Source organism: Bos mutus, chromosome 12, assembly GCF_027580195.1.
Source record: "Bos mutus isolate GX-2022 chromosome 12, NWIPB_WYAK_1.1, whole genome shotgun sequence".
Taxonomy (NCBI): Eukaryota; Metazoa; Chordata; class Mammalia; order Artiodactyla; family Bovidae; genus Bos; species Bos mutus.
Genome location: NC_091628.1, coordinates 80,469,693 through 80,490,391, shown reverse-complemented (window position 1 = coordinate 80,490,391; position 20,699 = coordinate 80,469,693). Strand labels below are relative to the sequence as shown.

Here is a 20,699-nt window from a genome sequence, read left to right as displayed (position 1 = left end):
TCTATTTGCCATGAAGTGATGGGACCAGATGCCACGATCCTAGTTTTCTAAATGTTGAACCTTAAGCCAACTTTTTCACTCTCCTCTTTGACTTTCATCAAGAGGCTCTTATTTCTTCTTCACTTTCTGCCATAAGGGTGGTGTCATCTGCATATCTGAGGTTATTGATATTTCTCCCGGCAATCTTGATTCCAGCTTGTGCTTCCTCCAGCCTGGCGTTTCTCATGATGTACTCTGCATAGAAGTTAAATAAGCAGGGTGACAGTATATAGCCTCGATGTATTCCTTTTCCTATTTGGAACCATTCTGTTGTTCCATGCCCAGTTTTAACTGTTGCATCCTGACCTGCATACAGGTTTCTCAAGAGGCATGTCAGGTGGTCTGGTATTCCCATCAGAATTTTCTACATCTTAGAGAGCACCTAAGCTTTGTCAGCTGACTTGTGAATAGGTCGAGGTGCAGGCAGAAAGGTCAGTGGCATTGATCTGCTTTGGCATCCAGGAATTGATCAGCCTCTCAGGCTGGCCTGGGTAGTGGCATGCAATGATTTGAGAATAGCAATGGCTGTCTTTAGTCTTAGGAGGACTGAAGGGACACATTTGTCCTGCAGTAGCCATCCACTGCATCGTCAACCTGATGTTCAGTATATTTTTGTAAAAACCTAAACCAGAAATTCTCTTTAAAAAAATAAAGATTTTATTTATTTATGTTTTTAGTTGTACTGGGTCTTCGTTGCTGTGCACAAGCTTTCACTAGTTGCAGCGAGCAGGAGCTACTCTTCGTTGTGGTGCTTGGACTTCTCGTTATAGTCGCTTCTCTGGCTGCAGAGCAGAGGCTCTAGGTGCATGGGTTTCAGTAACTGCAGCACATGGGCTCAGCAGGTGCAACACATGGGCTTAGTTGCTCCTAGGCTTGCGGGATCTCCCCGGAGCAGGGATCAAAACTGTGTTCCCCATATTGGCATGAAGATTCATAACCACTGAACCACCAGGGAAGCCCCCAAACCAGAAATTCTTCACCGAAGATATCCCATTTCTGAAGTCTGATTTTGGTCACTTGGGGATCTCTTTATATATTAGGCTAGAGTCCTTAAATATCTCTTTCAGGAAATATTTTCTATCCTGTTCTTTGGTATTCTCATTTCTGGTAGTAGAGACAACTAATAGGAAGGAAATCAATGATCCAGGAATAGGATCTTCAGTTCAAGGCAAGTGGGCAGCAGTAGTTTGATCTGTGTGTAGAACATCAGACAGAGTTCCTTCAGACATCTCTTACTCTGTTTCTTGGCTTTCTTTCCCAGAATTTTTTTTTGAAAACATATGTATCCCTGTGTAAGTCTGTCTGAGCCTTCTCCAGAGAAGATCACCGTGGCATCTGTGCTCTTCCAAAGGTGCTTGGAAGTTCATTATCTCAGTTCATGTCTATAGAAGCATAGACTGCTATAATGTCATAAGTTTCCAAGTAAAACAGTACTTTGTGCAGGATCTGCATGCCTTACTCAGAGTTAAAAAGGACTTCATGGTGTTTCCTCCCGTATGATTTGCCACCTTTTAGCAGCCAGTAAATTGAGACTGTCTTCCAGGCAAGTTGCCGATGTCCGGAGCATACTCTACTGGGTACCTTTTAGCTGCTGCTGCGGCAGGGTGGCAGCAGCAGAGAATCTGGAATCCAAGTCTCCTGATTAAAAGCATCCAGTCCTTCTGTCTGTCATCAAATGTTTCTTAGTAGTGTTGACAAAGGATCCAGAAGTACGCCTGTATATGAAGCAGAAAAAAATAACGTGAACAAATTCGTTTCCCTAGACAAGCATTAATTGCTGTATTCCAGTGGAATCATAGCAGATGTACGTTGTTTGAGTTTCAGTTGTCAGCACTGTTTCCTGTCTCTTGCATCATCAGTTTTTCCCATCTTGTGGATCACTCATAGTATATGCATATCCATACATGCTGTAATGTTTCTGTTCTGTTTCTCACTCTCCTTTATTGCGAAAGTCCTTGAAATAGTTGTCCACACTTGCTGTCTCCAGTTCACCTTACCTGTCTTGGAAATTTCTATTTCAAAATCTGATAACAGTCTCTCTACACTGTTATAGAGGGCAGGCCGAAGTTCATCTCTATGGATGCAACTTTGCCATTTGGCTTTAAATCCAAAACTGTGTGCTGGGAAAAAAGGCTCCACTTTGAAAAAGGAGTTGTGGAGTGCTTCAAACTAGCAAGACCTTTAGCTTCTGAACACACAGCCCCAAATCCATCTTCTGTTGTGGCCATAAAGATCTGACTGCACAGGTGTCTCTCTGCCTAGCAACACTTTCTTATTGGTAGTATCCAAAAAAATAAATGTGTACAACCCATTTAACATACAAATTGTCTGCTCAGTTCCTCCTTTGCCATAAAGATAAAGGATTATCTCACTATCTGCTTTGGTCCAGTGATTAAATTTAAAATGGTGTTTTATTTCCTTGTGGTGAAAGATCTCACCATTGTAACAAACCTACAATTAAGGATATTTCATTGCTCAGATTGGCTGCTTTCCAAACGGTTGCTCAACTACTACCAGTCAGTGAAATCCAAAGCAGCAGCTGGTGTAGCCATTGACATTCTAAGGAGGAAATGCATCTGGACCTTTGTGTGCAATTTTCCTATTGGTCAGACACTTAGCAGAGGAGCAGTCATCAGAACCGAAGAGAATCCGAATGCCGCATGTGGTGCAGTGGACCTACGGGACCTCCAGCGTGCCCTGCGCAGGCTGGCACGAGCAGGGGCAAGGGTGGCGGACTGTCTGCATTGTTTGTTTTTCATATAAATGTTATCTGTGTATGTATATCTGGCTTCCCAGGTGGCTCAGTGGTAAAGAATCCGCCTGCCAGTGTAGGCTACTCGGGTTCGATCTCTGGGTTGGGAAGATGCCCTGGAGGAGGAAGTGGCAACCCACTCCAGAAGTGGCAACCCACTCCAGGATTCTTGCCTGGAAAATCCCATGGACAGGGGAGCTGGCGGGTTACAGTCCATGGGGTTGCAAATAGTCAGATATGACTGAGCGTGCACACAGGCATCTATCTATATCTACAGTTGTTTTTCTTAGATAAATGCTAACAACTTGTACACAGTTTATTTACCTGGATTTTTCTCTCTCAACGATATATCCTGGCAATCATTCCCCTGCTGTATATAGAGATTTTCTTAAAATTCTTATGTATGTATTTATTTTTGGCTGTGCTGGGTCTCTTGCTGTGCGCACTCTTTCTCTTTGCCGGGCGGGGGCCGCTCTTCACTGTAGTGTGTGGGCTTCTCACTGCAGCGGCTGCTCTTGTGGAGCACAGGCTGGGAGCCTAGAGTAGTTGTGGTGCATGGGCTTTGTTGCCCCACAGCATGTGGAATCTTCCCCAGCTGGGCTCGGACGCATGTCCCCTGCACTGTCAGGCAAATTCTTAACCGCTGGACCACCAGGGAGTCCTCTTCATTCCTTTTTACAGGTACAGAGTTCCCCATTTTATGAATGTTCTGGTACATTTTAAGATGGAATAAGATGGAATAAGGCTCTTAGGAAAGATTCAAAGCAAGGGAAACCTTATGGAAGAGGAGGCCTTTTATTTTGCCAACCTGTGGGACATGCAAGGGACCCATGGCAGCTAAGATAATGGTGCCAACAAAGAGAGGGCTGAACACACTAACACAAGATTGCTTTTGGTCCTACAAAATTAAGCCCCTTTGTTCTCTGAGCTAAAGAGGAGCTGGAAGGGTTTGAGGAAAGAAACTGGGTTTTCCTTTCCTCCTATATTTCCTTATTTTATATACTTTGTTATGCTGTTAGGTTTTACGGCAGGCCTGGAGTTAACCTGGAGTTTGGCTATCTCACAGACAGACAGCTGACAGTATCAGAGAAGTCCTGCTTTCACCTTTGGGAAACCACTTTCCTGATGCTTGGTATTCCTCCTTTGATTCTTGCTGGAATCAGCTCATTGGGCAGAAGAGATATTCTTTAGAAGTCTCTGAACGGAGTATAAAATGGTCCAACTCCAAAGCTCTGTTATACACTAGATCCAAAAATTCACTCTCGTCTATTTCCCGTTGTGCTTTCTGCTCAGCCACATCGTCCAGTAAAGCTTACTAAAGACAACGTTTGAGTGAGTGCTGCATAACAGCATAGCCAGCGATGTACACAAGCACAGATCTTCAGGGGGGTTCATGGAACTAAGATCAGGGAAAGCAGGACATAGGAGATGTTTGCTCTTCTGTTGCCCTTTCTGTCAGTCCACTTCCTCACCTGTCCTCATAGACATGAGTTGCTGATATGATTCGTCATAGTCAACTGACCTAGTCACACAGAACGGGGTCACTGTGCTTTGAAAGATTATGCACAAAGCCTATATGGGGAAGGTTTTGAAGCAGTCTTGAATGATCACAAAAGTAGGGTTCAACAAAAATAAAAAACACATTCCTTGTTCTTAGATAGAACCATTTAACATCATAAGTAAGTCAAACCTCCTGAGGTTAGTATATAAAATTAACATAATTCCCCAAAAAGATACTAGCAAAAATTTTCCTGGCACTGGATCCTAAACTTCAAATGGAAAAATAAATAAGGAATTTATTTGTATCATTCCTCCTTAGGAGTACCTATGAAAGGGGCTTCCCTGGTGGCTCAGTGGTAAAGAATCTGCCTACCGTGCAGGAGTCACAGGAGACACAGGTTCGATCCCTGGGTTGGGAAGATCCCCTGGAGGAGGGCATGGTAACCCACTCCATTATTCTTGCCTGGAGAATCCCATGGACAAAGGAGCCTGACGGAGCTGCTGTCCATAGGGTTGCAAAGAGTCGGACAGAACTGAAGTAACTTAGCATGCACCCACACACACACTCACACACCTTTAAAACTCTTCAAAAGGAAGAGCAATGAGAGGCGGCTGCCTTTACTCCATATTAAAAAATACTATAAAGACCCTATAATTCAAACAGTGTGGTGTTGATGCCTGGCTAGATAGACAAACCAGTGGAAATAGTTCCAAGTACCTATGGAAATTTAGCATTTGACAAAGGTAGCATGTTATATCATTAAGGAAAGAGATTAACTTAAAAAGTTGAAAATGGTGTTAACATGACTGGAGAGCCATTTGGAAAAATATATGTATTTAGGTTTACATTCCCTTTATACGTATATGTGTATGTGCTCAGTTGCTCAGTTGTGTCTGATCCTTTGCAACCTCATGGACTGTAGTCCACCAGACTCCTCTGTCCATGGAAGTTTTCAGGTAATAATACTGGAGTGGGTTGCCGTTTCCTACTTCAGGGGTTCTTCCTGACCCAGGAATCGAACCTATGTCTCTTGTGTCTCCTGTATTGGCAGGTAGATTCTTTACCACTGAGCCACCTGGGAATCCCTACATTCCCTTTAATTTTCGTTAAAATACACTCCAAATAGATGAGTTATTTCAGTGTAAAAAAATGAAAATATGCATTTAAGAAAAAAAAAAGTCCATCTGTTTATAACCTAGATATGAAAAAAGCATTTCTATTGTAATTTAAATCCAGCAGATTGATACATTTACATGCTTAGAGTGAGGGCAACTTGTGCCTAGTAACGGACAATTGGGATCACTCCCAGTTGTGGGAATGTTAGTTTTTAATGACAGAAATTAAATGCCTAGGCTGGTGCTGAGTTGTGCAGGTTTGTGCTGACAGGCGTTGATACCTGCCTTCTGCAGGCAAGATTGAGAAATGGTCTGCATTTCCCATCTACCTCCACTGAGAAATATTCTGCTTTGGAGCCAAACAAGGTATAAAAGGAATTAAGAGCTAGTTTTCAGCCCAAAATTTTCATGGGAAGTAAGTGTTCTCCTCGTTGAATCACTTGTCAGCTTGGTCCAGCGAGTGAAAGTCACTCAGTTGTGTCCAACTCTTTGCAACCCTGTGCACTATATAGTCCAGGAATCGAACCAGGGTCTCCTGCATTGGAGGTGGATTCTTTACCAATTGAGCCATCAGGGAAACCCCTTTGGTCCAGTGCCAGTGACTGAATTCATAGTAGAAAAATCATGAGCTAGATGTGAAACGAAAGAGCTCAGAGTTAAGCTTGAGTGATATGCCAGTCTCCTAAGGTGTGTAAAGGAGAGATAACCCCTGAATATACACCATCTGTTTCTTCATTTATTTAAAAATTTATTTTATTTATTATTATTTGTTCATGAGAACAAATCTCATGATTCACTGGGTCATAGAAAAATCCTTGGATCATAGAAAAAGCAAGGGAATTCCAGAAAAGTGTCTATTTCTGCTTCATTGACTACACTAAAGCCTTTGACTTTGTGGATCACAACAACTATGGATAATTCTTAAAGGGATGGGAATACCAGACTACCTTACCTGCCTTCTGAGAAACCTGTATGCAGGTCAAGAAGCAACAGAACTGGACATGGAACAAGAGACTGGTTCAAAATCGGGAAAGGAGTACGTCAAGGCGGTATATTGTAACCCTGCTTATTTAACTACTATGCAGAGTACATCATGTGAAATCCCAGATTGGATGAATCTCAAGCTGGGACCAAGATTGCCGGGAGAAATATCAGTAACCTGATATGCAGATGACACCACCCTAATGGCAGAAAGTGAAGAGGAACTAAAGAGCTTCTTGATGAAGGTGAAAGAGGAGAGTAAAAAAGCTGGCTTAAAACTCAACATTCAAAAAACTAAGATCATGGCATATGATCCCATCAGTTCATGGCAAATAGATGGGGAAAAAAATGGAATCAGTGCTCGACTTTATTTTCTTGGGCTCCAAAATCACTGTGACTGCAGCCATGAAATTAAAAAATGCTTGCTCCTTGGAAGAAAAGCTATGACAAACCTAGACAGTGTATCAAAAAACAGAGACATCACTTTGCCAACAAAGGTCCAAATAGCTATGGTTTTTCCAGTAGTCATGTACAGATGTGAGAGTTGGACCATAAAGAAGGCTGAGTGCCAAAGAACTGATGCTTTTGAACTGTGGTGTTGGAGTAGAGTCTTGAGAGTCCCTTGGACATCAGGGAGCTCAAACTAGTCAATCCTAAAGGAAATCAAACCTGAGTATTCATTGGAAGGACTAATACTGAAGCTGAAGCTCCAGTACTTTGGCTACCTGATGCGAAGAACCAACTCATTGAAAAAGACCCTGATGCTGGGAAAGATTGTAGGCATGAGGAGAAGGGGGCAACAGACTCAATGGACTCAATGGACACGAGTTTGAGCAAACTCTGGGAGATAATTAGGACAAGGAAGCCTGGCGTGCTGTAGTCCATGGGGTGGCAAAGAGTCAGACATGACTGAGTGACTGAATAGCAACAAAAACGTGAGAACAAACTTTACTGCGCATTCTGGATCACAAAATTTCCCCAATTCTCCATCTTTTATTTAAGACAAGAGTTATTGAGAGCTTGATGTGAATGAAGAAAATGTTTTGTTACACACTGAACCTTGATCACATTTCACATTCCTCTTTTCCAATCTTTATTGAGTTCTGAGAAAAGACAAATATTAAGGAGGAATAAGGAGAAATGAGAAGATTTGAAGAGAAAGTGGAAAAGTTGAGAAGTGAAAGGCCCAACATACAGATGGACGATAGCCAGATCACACTGAAAAACAGAAATCTGACCCACAAGCTGCTTCTTTGTAAAAAAAAAACCCCATTACTGTGAAAGTTTGGGCCTGCCTTGGTGGCTCAGCAATAAAGAATCCTCCTGCCAATTCAGGAGACTCGGGTTCGATTCCTGGGTCAGGAAGATCCCCTGGAGAAGGAAATGGCAACTCACTCCAGTATTCTTGCCTGGGAAATTCCATGGACAGAGTAGCTGGTGGGCTACAGTCCATGGAGTTGCAAAGAGTAGGAGACCACTTAGCAACTAAACTACCATGCAATTTTAGTTATTAAGACTGGCACCTCTTAAAGGTCCACAAGTGGATTCAGGAATCTCCCTTTCTAGTATAATATGACTGGAGAAGGCAATGGCACCCCACTCCAGTATTCTTGCCTGGAAAATCCCATGGGCAGAGGAGCCTGGTAGGCTGCAGTCCATGGGGTCGCTAAGAGTCGGACACGACTGAGTGACTTCACTTTCACTTTTCACTTTCATGCATTGGAGAAGGAAATGGCAACCCACTCCAGTGTTCTTGCCTGGAGAATCCCAGGGACGGGGGAGCCTGGTGGGCTGCCGTCTATGGGGTTGCACAGAGTCGGACATGACTGAAGTGACTTAGCAGCAGCAGCAGTACAATATGATGAGAGTTTTTTGGGCTCCAAAATCACTGCAGATGGTGACTTCAGCCATGAAATTAAAAGACACTTGCTCCTTGGAAGGAAAGTTATGACCAACCTGCTGCTACTGCTGCTAAGTCGCTTCAGTCGTGTCCGACTCTGTGCGATCCCATAGACGGCAGCCCACCAGGCTCCCCCGTCCCTGGGATTCTCCAGGCAAGAACACTGGAGTGGGTTGCCATTTCCTTCTCAATGCATGAAAGTGAAAAGTGAAAGTGAAGTCGCTCAGTTGTGTCAGACTCTTAGCGACCCCATGGACTGCAGCCTACCAGGCTCCTCCACCCATGGGATTTTCCAGGCAAGAGTACTGGAGTGGGGTGCCATTGCCTTCTCCAATGACCAACCTAGACAGCATATTAAAAAGCAGAGACATTACTTTGCCAACAAAGGTCGATCTAGTCAAAGCTCTGGTTTTTCCAGTAGTCCTGTATGGATGTGAGAGTTGGACTATAAGAAAGCTGAGCACTGAAGAATTGATGGTTTTAAACTGTGGTGTTGGAGAAGACTTTTGAGAGTCCCTTGGACTGGAAGGAGATCCAACCAGTCTATCCTAAAGGTGATCAGTCCTGAATCTCCATTGGAAGGACTGATGCTGAAGCTGAAACTCCAATACTTTGGCCACCTGATATGAAGAACTGATTCATTTGAAAAGACCTTGATGCTGGGAAAGATTGAAGAGGGGAGGAGTAGGGGACGACAGAGGATGAGATGGTTGGATGGCATCACCGACTCAATGGACATGAGTTTGAGTAAGCTCTGGGAGTTGGTGATGGACAGGGAAGCCTGGTGTGCTGTAGTCCATGAGGTCAAAAAGAGCTGGACACGACTAAGGAACTGAATTGAACTGAGGCAGTGGTGTGTTAGTAAATGTTTTACAGGAGATTCTCTGGGAGAGTGGGAGTGACTGGGGCCATGATTTGTAGTGTTTTCTGATTTCCATTGTGTTAATATTTCCACAGGCTGATTTCAGGCTACCAGGAATTTAACATCAGTCTGGCAAAATTCCTGACAGTTTAACAATCGATTTTCTTAAGCTGATTTTTTCTGGCTTTAGCTAACCATTGCTTACAGATAATGAGCTGTTTGCCAACAATTCAGAACCTTAAGCCAACAAAGGTGAAGGAAAATATTTAGGAAAATGAAGGAAACTTACCTACAGATTGAAGTGTGACAGTGTATAGCACCAGTTCCCTAACTGTTCATGTCTGCGGCTGTCTCTTTCACACGGACGTTCGTTTGTTGATAGTCTTCAGTGGAGGCTGTTTTCTGCTTCTGGGAGATTCCTAAGAACTCTCAGGTTGAGGTCTCTGCCAGGAACAGTCTTCTTGATTCAAGAGGGGCTGATTTCTCTTTACTTAAGAAACAAAGATGGAAGGATAGAGGCTGCAGAGTTTAACTGCTATGTTAGTTATTAATAGTGCCTGTAACGTTCTTTCCATTGCCATCAAGGGCAGTCTTTTTTGGATGTCTGTCAGAAGATGAAGCCTCAGTTTTAAAGAGTGAATAGGGTTGTTCTGAAGGATATATTAGAAAAGCTATTCGCATCTGGTTGATACAACTGTGTATTGATTCCACTTACATGAGATACGTAGTCAAATTCATAGGGACAGAGTAGAATGAAGGGTGCCAGGGCCTGGTGGGGGAGGTGGAGGTGAGGAATTGGTTTTTAATGGGTACAAAGTTTCAGTTTTTCAAAATGTAAGATATTCTAGAGATGGAAGGTGGTAGTGGTTTTACAGTGTCATTGTACTTAATGCCACTGAACTGTCCACTTAAAGTGGTTAAAATGGTTAATTTTATGTTGAATATACTTTAGCATAATTTTAAAAAAATTTCAAAACTGAGTATCACATGAGTCATTTGCAATATTTGGCTGTATCAGGCAGAGTCTATAATTGGGGCAACATTCCTAGGTAGATAAGATGCCTTAGGTTCAGAGTCAGTCCTGTCTATGGGACTGACTTCATTAAGACAAAAGGTCAACAAAACAGTTCAGGCCAAGCAAGTGCAAGAGTTTCTAAAAGTTTAACTAGAGTTGAGAATTCTGTTTGTCCTTTCTATATTGCTGGGGTCCAGCCCCAGCTGATCCAGGGTATTCGAAGGGAAGACGGCTTCGGCGACTATTTAAATATTCATCAAAGATATAAAGAGTAATAGAATGAGGATAGCTCAGTAGGAAAATTCAGTGGAGAAAGGAGGCTGAGTAGCTTGGTTTACGCGGGAGACCAATAAAACTTCAGGACAAGAAGTTTGCACCACTTACGTAGGCTGCAGGTGTCCTTCCGTTCTCCTGAAGGAGAGGAGACACTGAGGCCTCCCCGGTCGGATCTTAGAAGCCTAGGCATAATTAGTAAGCATGGCAGGTTCCGTGCTCCAGATGGAGACTCAGCCAGAATGAGAGAGAGAGCGACATGGGGAGACCAGTATTTCGAGAAACTGATCCCAGTTCTTTATTTTCCATGGTCTACTTTTATACGCTGAGATGTTATGCAAAAGTCACGCGGGGTCAGCAGTCCTGACTTTTATCAAAGTCATGTGCTTCATACAAATGTATACAGAGGTCTTAGGGGTGTTACATCATCTTCTGGCCAGGGGGCCTGCTGACAATTTATGACCCTCTCCTTGTGACAGCGGTCAGTCAACCAGGACACTTATTTCTCCAGGGGTGATTATTCTTAAAACAGATGCCACCCAAATAAAGTTACATTCCTATAGGGTGAGGGTGTAGTGGGTTTTAATTAAGGAAAGAATTTACTTAGCCTAAGGTCTAACGTGATTAATATCAAAGGTTAATACTTATTTCTTCTATATATTCATTAATGTGTATAAGGGCAGGGGATATGGAGTCTTAGCAACAAACATTGGCTCAACAAATGAAAAACCCTTCACCAATACAATTTCTAATCAGCCCACTATACTTATACTAATGGTTTTTTAACTTTTCTAAGGAACCTGTTTTTAGAAGGTTTAAAGCATCTCGTGCCTCTCACGGTTGGGAGGTTGTGAGCAATCACAACCGGACAAGCCTGTCAGGCAGGCCAGAGAACCTTCAGAGGAGTTTGTAGGTTGAAACACTCCTATCACGCCCAGGAATTATTATTAACTGGAGCTCTAAGTTAACTCCTCCGAAAGAGGTGGTGGGGGATAGCCCCCGTAAAGTCAGAGGTGTAGGTGAGAGCACAAAGTAGCAAAGTAGGCAGGCTCTGGTTATGGGGGTAGATGCTTGAGGATTTCCAGGGGGACTCCTGAGGCTTGATCCCACCTTTGCGTATGTCGAGCCTCCTTCCTCATGACCTTTGCCCCGGGCTGAGCGCCTCACGCCGGCCCCCAACACTGTATTGCCTAAGGATTGAAGTTCATCTGGGTGGTAAAGTTCGATCCCTGCTTCAGGAAGATCCCCTGGAGAAGGAAATGGTAACACTCCAGTATTCTTGCCTGGAGAATCCCATGGACAGAGGAGCCTGGTGGGCTACAGTCGGTGGAGTTGCAAAGAGTCAGATGTGACTGTGTGACTAACACTTTTACTTTCACGTATATTGTGAAAGGATTTCTGCTGATCTAGGTAATTAACACATCCATTACCTCATATATATATAACTTTGTGTGGTAAGAACAATTAAATTCTTCTCGCTTAGCAAATTTCAATTACATAATGTTATCAACTACAATCACCACGTTTTACATTAGATTCTTATCTTATTGCTGAAAGTTTGCACCCTGTTACCAGTCTCTTCCCCTGACAAATACTTTTCTGCTCTGTTTCTATGACTTTGACATTTTTTCTTATTTTTTAGACTTCACATAGAAGTGACACCATGTTGTACTTGTCCCTCTCCGTGTGGGGTTATTTCTGTTTATATACTGTATCTTTATCCATTCCTTTGTTGATAGACACTTAGGTTGTTTCTGCATCTTGGCTGTTGTGAATAATGGGTCAAGGAACATGGGAGTGCAGATATCTCTTCAATTTTCTGTTTTCATTTCCTTTGAATATATACCCAAAAGTGGCACTGCTGGATCACATGGTGGCTGTATTTTTAGTTTTTTAAGGAACCTCCATACTGTTCTCCATAGTGGCTGCACCAATGTATATTCCAGCAACAGTGTGTGTGGTGGGTGGGGGCTTCCCTTTTCTTCGTACCCTCTCCAGCATTTATTACTTGCTTTTTGACAGTGGCCATTCTGACCAGTATATATCATTGTAGTTTTATTTGCATTTCTCTACTAAGTATCAGTGATGAGCATCTTTTCATGTGCCTATTGGCCATCTCTATGTCTTCTCTGCATAAATGTCTACTTAGGTCTTGCGTTTCATTTTTCAATTTTTATTTTTGTTGTTTTTGTTGAGTATACTCTATAATTTTAAATGGAGAGGGCCAGGACATAAGAGTTGTGTTCTATTGGTTAGAGTGCGAGTTTGGCTACTGTAACAAAGGCAAAAGAGAATGCAGTAACTTAAATACTTAAATACAGTGTTTTTCTCCTTTGCATAAAAATCTGAGCAAACATTCCAGGGCTGACATGGCAGCTTCAGGGTCAGTACCTAGGGAGCTCCTTGAATATAGTTTTGTCTCCCTCAACACCTGACTTCCTTCTTAGCATTTAAGAGGACAGGTTCACCCCCACCCTTATGCCCGCTGTCTGGCAAACTGGGAAGAGGGGAAGGGAGAGTGGAAGGCATGTCCCTTCCCTTTAGGGACACAACCCAGAGGTTGCCCACACCCCTTCTGCTTACATCCCCTTGGCCAAAACTTAGTAAGCTAGCCACTCTTGCTGTGACCGTTGTTGCTTGGCTCAGTCGCTAAGTTGTATTCAACTCTTTGTGGCCCCATGGCCTATAGCCTGCCAGGCTCCTCTGTCCATGGGATTTCCCAGGGAAGAATACTGGAGTGGGTACCTTTTCCTACTCGAGGGGATCTTCCTCACCCAGGGTGCAAACCTGTGTGTCCTGCATTGGCAGGCAGATTCTTTACCACTAAGCCACCTGGGAGACCTCTTGCTGTGATGAAGGTTGGCAAAGGTAGTTCTTCCCTGAAGGCCATGTGCCCAGCTAAAACTGTGAGAGTTCTTTGACTAAAGCAGCAATAGAAAGATGGATATTAGGGGACAGCTAGCAGTCTCTGCCACAGTCCATCCCTTCTTCACTCAACAGAGTTATGCATGACTTCTCACTTTCTCACTAGTGTACCAGTCTAGGTTCAGTCAAGGAAGTGCACTTCCTTAAGACTGCTTTTATGAGGGAACACAATAGCCCTTTGGGTCTCTAGGAATTAGTGTCAATTCAGAGCTAGAAGTATTGCCTGAAAATTCTGGGATTTTCCCTTCCTGTAGTACATACTCACCTTCATCGGTGGCTGTAGATACTGTCAAGAGAAAGAGTGATTACACGAGTCTGCCTGAAGCATTGGTAGACAAGTTGGGACAGGTTGGAGGAACCTTGACAGGTGAGAAGCCAAGCCTGGCTGACTGCCAGATAGGAATTAGAAGAAGGTTCTCATGGAGAGCTGAGTGAGAAGCAATTGCTCCAGACAACTCACATGTCTGTGAGTCTGCAGCCAAGTGTCTGGGGGTGGACCTGGGTTGCTGGTGGTGAGTAGGGCCAGCAGTTGGGAAAAACAAGTTGGATGCAGACTGGAGGCTGAGGACACGTGGTCTTCTTGGAAACTGCTCATTACTTTACAGTAATAACCTGGGAGTGTTGGCTGCCGCTTCGCTCCTGCTTTCTGAGTATCTTAGAAGGCCCTCTTTTGGTTAACTCTACCAGGAATCATGTAGGGCAGAGGATCTGGGGAAACATAATTTCTACTCCTGTTTACCTAGTCTGTCAGTGCTCCCACTTAGGGAGGGCCAAATACATGTACATAGCTCAAAGTTGAGAGTCTCCAACTTTGGAATGATTCATACCATTTGTTGCCCGTGTGGCTGCTCATGTCTCCCTGATTTACACCCCAGCTTCCCTCAGCGCCACACCCACCACACAACAGTAGGGCCGTGTCTTGTAATAAGATATAAGGCATCACAGCAAAGATTGGCACCTGACTTCTCCAGAGCAGCTCTGCAAGTTAGTAGATGATGTAAAATACTTTCCAAATTCTGAGAGATTTATTACTTCTGGCAAAGGCAGAGTAAATGGTACCAGACTGATTGCAGCTGGGGTAACTGGAACCTCCCTACTATAAATAGGGTTTCCCTGGTGACTCAGACGGTAAAGAGTCTGCCTGCAGTGGAGGAGACCTGTGTTTGATTACTGGGTTGGAAAGATCACCTGGAGAAGGAATGGCAACCCCCGCCAGTATTCTTGCCTGGAGAATTTCATGGACAGAGGAGCCTGGTGGGCTACAGTCCATGTGGTCGCAAAGAGTTGGACACGACTGAGTGACTAACACTTTCACTTCACCACTAGAGATAAATAGAAAATTGGACCAAATATATGAAACAACTATTTTCAGACTGTGGTAACACGAAGTGGGTTTTGGAGATGATAAACATCACAGAATGCATGGCATAGCTCAGAGAAGGTACAGCTATTCAGCTCAAAGATGCCAATTATGCTCCTGGGAAAACACTGTAGTAGACTTACAGGCTCTATCAAAGGAGACGACAAGAATATTATTCAAGACTTTGAAAGACCATGGCATAAGGGGTCACCAGCATTCACCTTCTGGTTTGCTATATTGGGGTGGTCACCACTGAGTTATCACCATATAGATCAGGTTTCACATTTCAACGTTTCCCTTATGAGTTGCTGAGGGTACAGTTTTGGTTGCTGCAGTAAAGACAGAAATAGCATTGATTTAAACAAGATAAAAGTTCATTTCTCTGTCACATAATAGTCCACGTATTAAGCAGTAGAAGACTGATGAGATGGCTGCACAGTGTCAGGGACCTTGGCTTCTCCTATCTCATGGGTTAAGGTGGCTGCTCCAGCACTTCCAGGATGTCTTCTTTCAGGAAGGAGGGAAGAGAAAATGGAAGGCATGTCCCTACTCTTCTCTTTTCAGTTCAGTTCACTTGCTCAGTTGTGTCTGACTCTTGATGACCCCATGGACTGCAGCAGGCCAGGCTTTCCTGTCCATCACCAACTCCCGGAGCTTACTCAAACTCATGTCTATCTAGTCAGTGATGCCATGGAACCATCTCATCCTCTATCATCCCCTTCTTCTCCCGCTTTCAGTCTTGCCCAGCATCAGGGTCTTTTCCAGTGAGTCAGTTCTTTGCATCAGGTGGCCAAAGTATTGGAGTTTCAGCTTCAGCATCAGTTCTTCCAATGAATATTCAGGACTCATTTCCTTTAGGATGGACTGGTTGGATCTCCTTGCAGTCCAAGAGATTCTCAAGAGTCTTCTCCAACACCACAGTTCAAAAGCATCAATTCTTCGGTGCTTAGCTTTCTTTATAGTCCAACTCTCACATTCACACAAAGCTGTGGAAAAACCACAGCTTTGACTAGACGGACCTTTGTTGGCAAAGTAATGTCTACTCTTTAAGGGCACAGTTCTTCCACTCTCATCAGGTACACCATGGTCACAAGTCCACACTTTGTTAGGGAGAGCTGATAATGCAGCCTATAGCTGGGTGGCCATGTGCTCAGATCAAGTTCAGGGACTCTTTTACTAAAGGAAAGAGTGGAGAATAGTAATTATTGAACAATTAGTTTCTGCCACTGGTGCCTTTAAAGAAATGTTTGTAAGATAAAACACATAGGATCCAGGGAGAATCCATCCAAAGGGTGAAAAGGGGAGGGATTTAAAAAAAAGTAGGTATCCTGGGTAGGAAGTGAGTCCAGCTTTAAGACATCTAAGTGAGAAAGCCTGTGAAACTGATACTACTTTCTCTTTTGTGTGTCACGACAACTGTCACGACAGTTCCTACTTAGCATGTTAAAATTCCATTAAGTGTCACCTCTTGGTTGTCCTTAAACTGTTTGCATTCCTTTTGGTACTTGCCATGTTGTAAGACATTTCGTGTCAGTCCCAGCTTTGTAAGGCTGTCAAGGTGATGCTGTAGGAGAAGCAAAATAGTTATGAGGGAGCCCTTGACACTGGCACATATATATGTAAGGTGAGAGGATCTCATGTCTGAGATTTGCTTCAGAATACTGCAGCACAAAATAAGCAGGGGGGACAGATGAGACAAGACTAACAGAAGGTTGGTTTGTTGAAGCTGTGTCACATGTGCCTGGGTGACCATAGGGGTCTTTTTTTTCCTTTTGTGCACATTAGAAAATGCCCCTAATGAAACAAAAGTCCTATCCCTGCATATAGTCAGACCTGGATTCAAACCCTAGTTTCACTGAAAAGTGAAAGTGAAAGTCGCTCAGTCGTGTCTGACTCTTTGTCAGACCCCATGGACCCCATGGACAATACAGTCCATTGAATTCTCCAGGCCAGAATAGTGGAGTGAGTAGCCTTTCCCTTCTCCAGGGGACCTTCCCAACCTAGGGATTGAACCCAGGTCTCCATTGCAGGCGGATTCTTTACCAGCTGAGCCACAAGGGAAGCCCATGATATATAGTCTCAGAACTTACTAGTTAAGTAACTTTTTCTCTCTATAAACTCAGTTTCTCAAAATGGGAACTGTGTAGGCCAATAGGGTTCTTGCAAAGATTAAACAAGACAAAATTTGAGGCATCTAGCAAGGTCTAGCCCTTAGCAGTTGTGTTAATAAGGGTGCCCACTTGCAAGCAAGAGCAGTTGACTCTGGTTATGAGTAATTACTCAGACACACATATGTTAGTATTTGCAGCAGAGTTAGGGCTTGAGCTGGGATTTCTTATTTCTAGACCTAGAGCATTTTTTACATACGTTATAGCAGTGGTCCAAATACCTTGGTTTGGTGCTTTGCAATACGCACCTTCAAACATACAGGACCTTAGTTTGGGTACATAACTGGAACTTATTCTTGCCTTGAGAACCCCATGAACAGAATGAAAAGGCAAAAAGAAAGGACACTGAAAGATGAACTCCCCTGGTCGGTAGGTTCCCAATATGCTACTGGAGATCAGTGAAGAAATAACTCCAGAAAGAATGAAGAGACGGAGCCAAAGCAAAAAACAGCCAGTTGTGGATGTGACTGGTGATGGAAGTAAAGTCTGATGCTGTAAAGAGCAGTATTGCATAGGAACCTAGAATGTTAGGTTCAGGAATCAAGGCAAATTGGAAGTGGTCAAACAAGAGATGGCAAGAATGAACATCGACATTCTAGGAATCAGCGAACTAAAATGGACTGGAATGGGAGAATTTAACTCAGATGACCATTATATCCACTACTGTGGGCAAGAATACCTTAGAAGAAATGGAGTAGCCATCGTAGTCAACAAAAGAGTCCGAAATGCAGTACTTGGATACAATCTCAGAAACGACAGAATGATCTCTTCTTCTTTTGCAAGGCCAAACATTCAATGTGACAGTAATTCAAGTCTATGCTCTGACCAGTAATGCTGAAGATGCTGAAGTTTAGCGGTTCTTTAAAGACCTATAAGACCTTCTAGAACTAACATCCAAAAAAGATGTCCTTTTCATTATAGGTGACTGGAATGCAAAAGCAAGAAGTCAAGAAACACATGGAAAAACAGGCAAATTTGGCCTTGGAATACAGAATGAAGTAGGGCAACGGCTAATAGAGTTTTGCCAAGAGAACACACTGATCATAGCAAACACCCTTTTCCAACAACACAAGAGAAGACTCTACACATGGACATCACCAGATGGTCAACACCGAAATCAGATTGATTATATTCTTTGCAGCCAAAGATGGAGAAGCTCTATACAGTCAGCAAAAACAAGACTGGGAGCTGACTGTGGCTCAGATCACGAACACCTTATTGCCAAATTCAGACTTAAATTGAAGAAGTAGGGAAAACCACTAGACCACTCGGTATGACCTAAATTAAATCCCTTATGATTATACAGTGGAAGTGACAAATAGATTCAAGGGATTAGATCTGATAGAGTGAAGAACTATGGATGGAGGTTCGTGACACTATACAGGAGGCAGGGATCAAGACCATCCGCAAGAAAAATGCAAAAAGGTTGTCTGAGGAGGCCTTACAAATAGCTGTGAAAAGAAGAGAAGTGAAAGGCAAAGGAGAAAAGGAAAGATATACTCATTTGAATGCAGAGTTCCAAAGAATAGCAAGGAGAGATAAGAAAGCCTTCCTCAGTGATCAATGCAAAGAAATAGAGGAAAACTATAGAATGGAAAAGACTAGGGATTTCTTCAATAAAATTAGATGGAGAAGGAAATGGCAACCCACTACAGTATTCTTGCCTGGAGAATCCCATGGACAAAGGTGCCTGGCAGGCAATAGTCCATGGGGTCGCAAGAGTCGGACATGGCTTAGTGACTTAAAAAAAAAATTGGAGATACCAAGGGAAGATTTCATGCAAAGATGGGCACAATAAAGGACAGAAATGGTATGGGCCTAACAGAAGCAGAAGATATTAAGAAGAGGTGGCAAGAATATACAGAAGAACTATACCAAAGAGATCTTAATGACCCAGATAATCACGGTGGTGTGATCACTCACCTAGAGCCAGACATCCTGTATGCAAAGTCAAGTGGGCCTTAGGAAGCATTACTACAAACAAAGCTAGTGGAGGTGATGGAATTCCAGTTGACCTATTTCAAATCCTAAAAGATAATGCTGTGAAAGTGCTGCACTCAATATGCCAACAAATTTGGAAAACTCAGCAGTGGCCACAGGACTGGAAAAGGTCAGTTTTCATTCCAATCCCAAAGAAAGGCAATGCCAAAGAATACTCAAACTACTGTACAATTGCACTCATCTCACACACTAGTAAAGTAATGCTCAAAATTCTCCAAGCCAGGCTTCGCAATACATGAACTGTGAACTTCCAGATGTTCAAGCTGGTTTTAGAAAAGGCAGAGGAACCAGAGATCAAATTGCCAACATCCGTTGGATCATCGAAAAGGCAAGAGAGTTCCAGAAAAACATCTATTTCTGCTTTATTGACTATGCCAAAGCCTTTGTGTGGATCACAACAAACTGTGGAAAATTCTGAATAGATGGGAATAACAGACCACCTGACCTGCCTCCTGAGAAATCTGTATGCAGGTCAGGAAGCAACAGTTAGAACTGGACATGGAACAACAGACTGGTTCCAAATAGGAAAAGGAGTACGTCAAGGCTGTATGTTGTCACTCTGCTTATTTAACTTATATGCAGAGTACATCATGAGAAATGCTGGCCTGGATGAAGCACAAGCTGGAATCAAGATTGCCTGGAGAAATACCAATAACGTCAGATATGCAGATGACACCATCCTCGTGGCAGAAAGTGAAGAACTAAAGAGCCTCTTGAAGGTGAAAGAGGAGAGTGAAAAAGTTGGCTTAAAACTCAACATTCAGAAAACGAATATCATGGCATTTGGTCCCATAACTTCATGGCAAATAGATGGGGAAACAATGAAAACTGTGACAAACTTTATATTCTGGGGCTCCAAAATCACTGCAGATGGTGACTGCAGCCATGAAATTAAAACATGCTTACTCCTTGGAAGAAAAGCATTGACCAATCTAGACAGCATATTAAAAAGCAAAGACATTGTTTTGCCAACAGAGGTCCGTCTAGTGAAACCTGTGGGTTTTCCAGTAGTCATGTGTGGATGTGAGAGCTGGAGTATAAAAGAAAGCTGAGCGCCGAAGAATTGATGCTTTTGAACTGTGGTGTTGGAGAAGACTCTTGAGAGATCTCAAGGAGATCCAGCCAGTCCATCCTAAAGGAGATTAGTTCTGAATAGTCATTGGAAGGACTGATCCGGAAGCTGAAACTCCAATACTTTGGCCACCTGATGGGAAGAATTGACTCATTGGAAAAAACCCTGATGTTGCGAAAGATTGAAGGCGGGAGGAGATGGGGACGACAGAGAATGAGATGGACATGAGTTTGAGTAGAATCTGGGAGTTGGTGATGGACAGGGAGGCCTGGCGCACTGCAGTCCATGGGGTCTCAAAGAGTTGGACACGACTGAATTGAACTGAAACTCGGGACACTCAAAACATTACCGCGGCCCTAGGCCGAGGGGTGGTCAAGGGCGGAGGTGACTCAATGATGATCGCTGGTATGACTGCGTGCAGGTTGCCAGGCGGACACTGGTGCAGTCGGGGTTTACCCCAAGCAGGCGCGGATCAGCGGCAGCCAGAACTCTCGCGTGTCCTCCTGGCTTGGTTTAACCCGGGGATCAGGTCGCGTCGGCCGCCACCAGTGGCTGGGTGCCGGCCGGCGGCCGCGTCCTCTTGACTGCGGGCCCAGCCTCCCGGGTGCCTCCTGCTGCAGATGGGCTAGTGGCTCAGGGCCCCGCCCCTGCCCGCCTCGGGGCCGGGGACTTGGATCCCCGGCTCGTGATTGGCCGCAGCCGCGGCGCTCCCCTTCTCCGCCCCCTTCGCTGGGG

General features: G+C 43.7%; 2 pseudogenes; both read right to left on the bottom strand.

The window, feature by feature from the left end:
- Positions 1-431: 431 nt before the first annotated feature.
- Positions 432-1,908, bottom strand: LOC102275995 (asparagine synthetase [glutamine-hydrolyzing] pseudogene; annotated as a pseudogene).
- Positions 1,909-2,078: 170 nt separating this feature from the next.
- Positions 2,079-3,488, bottom strand: LOC138983913 (asparagine synthetase [glutamine-hydrolyzing] pseudogene; annotated as a pseudogene).
- Positions 3,489-20,699: the final 17,211 nt, after the last annotated feature.